Below are 4,524 nucleotides of genomic sequence, written 5' to 3' on the forward strand. Positions count from 1 at the left end.
CTAAAGCTGCTTGCCCAAGAAGACACTAATGAAGGAAAGACGTCAAGACCTGAAGAATCAGAAAGACTTGAAAACTTCAACATGCAGTGGGAATCGGAGGGCGCCGATAAACAGCCAGTTAACATGACCAAAACTGTGCTAAAAGGATAAACTTAACTTCTGTCAGGACTGCATCTCCTGTCTCCCTCCCTCTGACCCAACCTCCATAATCTTTGCAATGGAATAAAGTCTCTAATCTAAATCCTGTTAATCACATTTTAACAGTTTTCAGTGGCTATCAAAGGCCAAATCTGAATTTTTAGTTTTCTAGTTCCATAGCTGAAATTTTATACTTCTAACTTTACTGTCTTATTGAGTGTTTTGTTTCATTAAAAAAAAATCTTAGCCTGGTTTAGTGTCTCCAAAAATTAATCCTCAGGCAGAATTTAAAAATCCCTGACATTTTTTTCTTATTTACTATACTATTTCTGGAGCTTTCTGGAAATGTTCCAAGAAGAAAAGTTTAGAATTACGCTTTGGTCCACTTAAAAAGTTATTTATTCTGTGCAACCCATGGGTAAGAATAAATAAATAATGTTGTCTAGTACTGGAGACAGTACTAGACAACACAACTATATTTATTTTTTACACAAACAACTGTAATATAAAATAGAATATTTTAAAAGTGAATATTGGAGAACAAGAGAGCATAAGAAGAAATAAATGGGGAAGTTAAATACAATTAAGAAAGAGTCTATAGAAAAGTGCCTAAGAGCCCAGGCTGGTGTAGTCGAGTGGCTTGAGAGCTGGCCTCTGAACCAGAAGGTTGCAAGTTCAATTCCCAGGCAGGGCACATGCCTGGGTTGTGTGCCAGGTCCCCAGTTGGAGGCGTGTGAGAGGTAACTGATCAGTATATCTCTCACACATCGATGTTTCTCTCCCTTTTTCCCTCCATTCCCCTCTTTTTAAAAATAAATAAATAAAATCTAAAAAAAAAAGAGGAAAGTGCCTAAGAATATGGACTGGGATTATGAATGTACTTCTTGAGACTAGGTTTTATCCATCTAACAATGATCTTAAAATGCTTTTCTTATATTACATTTTGACCTATCTTGGACCATCATTGCTTTTTTTTCAATGTAAGGCCATGACAATTTATTATCATGCCTATTTCTCTTTAAATATTTTATTTATTTTACTTTTGAGAGAGAGGGGAAGGGAGAGAGATAAAGAGGGATAGAAACATCAATGTGTGGTTGTCTCTCATGTGCCCCCTACTGAGGACCTGGCCCAAAACCCAGGCATGTGCCCTGACTGGGAATTGAACTGGCAACCCTTTGGTTTACAGGACGGCACTCAACCAATTAGCCACACCAGCCAGGTCCCTATTTCTATATATTACAGATTTTTAATACCTGCACCAAAATATTATTTATAAAATCCCTGAAATACATAAATTGACAACAAAGCAAATAGTCTCATTTAAAAAGTTATAAGTGAATGGTATAGGTGAATCTTAACATATAGTGAAATTTCAAAATTTAGTTCATACTCATAGCACTATATAAGCAAAAACTTTATAACTATTGCTTTAAAATACTTTTGTCAGAAACATAGCTTTGGTATTATGTGATGATTTGATAAATACTTGTGTTTGAATAGAATTTGTCATATTGTACACATATAATTTGAGTTCATTAATTCGAAACCTTGTACAAATGATAAATTGTTTCTACATTATTCAAACAATTTTGGCAGCTTCAACTCACAAGAGGTAAATCAATCAATATTCAGTCACCCCTGGCACCCAGGGACTGTGTAGATCAGCATCTGCACAGGAGGTGGTAGGCACTGGTTTCCCTTCCACGTGCAGAGTTCTCCATAGTGTGTGTAACCAAGAAAAGCCTCCTGGAAGTTCCTGTGGTCTCATGAGGATGAGGGCCATCGAGGGAAGTGGACATGGGATAAGGTAGCATAGTTTTAGACCAATAAAGGGAGCAAATGGCAGACCGTGAACACGTAAATCTAAATTAGGTGTTTTTTTAACTGATAAGCACCCCTTGTTAAAAGATAAAGTGAGGCACCAGAAAATTTCCAACAGTTTATTTGAGCACGCGTTGATGTGAATCAGGCAGAGTCAGACCAAGGATGGTTGGGAGCTCTCCATTGGCCGGAGGTAGGGAAAAGGGTTTTATAGAGAAAATGGGGAAGCAAAGAAAGAAAATTATTGGATTGGCTATAGCTTAAAAAATTGACTTATTTTGAAAAGTCTAGGTGGCTGTTTGTGATTGGTTGTTCTTAGGTGTCGTGTTCTCAAATTCGAGCAAGTTGACTATGGTTTATGTTTGGCTTACTTCCATAGGGTCCCAAGGCATCAGAACCATCCCAGTCTGGTGGCCTTATTGTTTAAGGTCTATGCACACACACCCACTCCAGGAGATGTTAATAAAATGGCAAGATTTTCTAACCACTATGCTCTACATCTGAAACCAATATAGAATAATATTGAATGCAAACCGTAATTGAAAGATAAATTAATGAACTAAATTAATAAATAAAAAGATAGAGTATAAGCTTTAGCAATGTCTAATCACTATGTTGTCCATCTGAAACTAATATAATTTTGTATGTCAACTATAATTGAAAAAATAATTTTAAAATTCTCTTTGAGTATTTTAAGCCCCAAATACCCAAATTTCTTCCTTTATAAAAAAAAAATCCCAAAATATTTCTTTTTGAAAAAGTAACCTGTATAGTTTTAAAGATTTTATTTATTTTTAGAAAGAAGAAAGGAAGAGAAACATCAATGTGAGAGAGAAACATTGGTCAGTTGCCTATTGCACACCCCAATCGGGGACCTGGACCTCACCCAGGCATGTGCCCCAGCTGGGATTCGAACCAGCTACCTTTTTCAGGTCAGCACTCAGTCCTCTGAGACACAGCAGCTACAGTAACCTACATTTTTATTACTTTAAGGCAGCAATTTTCAACTGGTATGCCATAATAATTTTTTTAGATATTTGAAATACAACTTTATTATGGTTCTAAACAGAAAGGAATGGGGCTGACAGTAACAAACAAGGCTTCACCACTGGATATTGTGATGTGGCTGAGACAGTCTCAGAGGTGAACCTCAGCAAGGAGACAACTGCATTCCAAAACAGCTAAGTGTGCGGGTCTAACAAATGAAGGTGTCTTCAAACTGCCACGTGCACCCCGCAGCCCATTCATCTCTTTCAGCCTCCCAAAGACTAAGCACAGGTTCGGCTTAGTATATAATGAAGTGGCAAACAGGCTGCAGCACTGACATCACAGGACAGTTGCCTATAAAAGGAGACCTCCCAGGCTGCGCTCCAGCTTCCCCTTCTCACAGGTCGTCATCCTGATCCCGGAGAGCAACTGTGCTGCCAACGCTGGGCCCATGACAACCTCTGGTGGCGCAGGAGCAGGCATGGAGACAAACTCTAAGTTAGGGTCTTTGGTTAGTTTTCTAGCAAGCCAGATGGAGGGCTTTTCATAGTTGTAGTTACTCTAGGCGGAAATGTCATAGCACTGAAGATTCTTCTTTCGGTGGAAGACAATTGATTTTGTCTCAACTTTCTTGTCCCTAATATCCACTTTGTTGCCACAGAACACAGTGGGGGTGTTTTCACACACTCGTACCAGATCTCTATGCCAGTTAGGGACATTCTTATAAGTAACTCTCAAAGTGACACCAAACATTATAATGGCACACTGGGCTTGGTGTAGTAGCTGTCCCACAGCCCACTGAACTTCTACTGGCCCTCGGTGTCCCACACGTTGGACTTGATGGGCCCTCGGTTGGTATAGAACAAGGGGTGGACCTCCACACCCCGGGAAGCTACATACTTCTTCTCAGATTCACCCATCAGATGGCAGTTTCACAAATATGGTTTTCCCACCATTGCCAATCAGCACAAGAGTGAACTGAACTTGGGGTTCTCCTTGGGTGGCCATGGTGATGTGACTTCCAGAAGCGCCTTCCTGCCTGACTGCCACAAGAATTTTTAAAACGTATGATACCTGACTATTTAGTCAGGGACACTGACTTCTTTCCCCTTAGATTGTCAAATAAAAAAAAATGACAACAGCCAACACAATAATAGCTGTCCAGTGTGAAAGAATCAAATTTCTACATGTTTTTTGTTAGATCGGCAAAAAAATATATTTTGGGGGCGTTTTGCAGAATTTTATTAATTAATGTGTTCCATGAGATGAAAAAGTTGAAAATCACTGCTTTGAGCATGTGAACCCCTGCTTGTTTGTATAATACCTCCACAAGAGTTTCATGCATATCTTTGGCCACACTTTTATTATTTTTAATATGAGACTATTTGGACAAATAACAGTAATTTAAAAAAATTGAACTAAAATTTTGAAAGTGAAAAAGAGAGGCAAAAACATATATTTATATATTTTTAAGAAATAGCCCTGGCTGGTGTAGCTCAGTGGATTGAGCGCAGGCCTGTGAACCAGAGGATCATGATTCAATTCCCAGTCAGGGCACATGCCTGGGTTGCAGGC

General features: G+C 38.9%; 1 pseudogene; it reads right to left on the minus strand.

Annotated features, from left to right (window-relative positions):
• Nucleotides 1-3,303: 3,303 nt before the first annotated feature.
• LOC119036952 (GTP-binding nuclear protein Ran-like) lies at nucleotides 3,304-3,957 on the minus strand (annotated as a pseudogene).
• Between the last annotated feature and the right edge of the window lie 567 nt (nucleotides 3,958-4,524).

The sequence above is a fragment of the Artibeus jamaicensis genome, unplaced genomic scaffold, assembly GCF_021234435.1.
Source record: "Artibeus jamaicensis isolate MK-2021 breed Jamaican fruit bat unplaced genomic scaffold, CSHL_Jam_final contig_923, whole genome shotgun sequence".
NCBI lineage: Eukaryota > Metazoa > Chordata > Mammalia > Chiroptera > Phyllostomidae > Artibeus > Artibeus jamaicensis.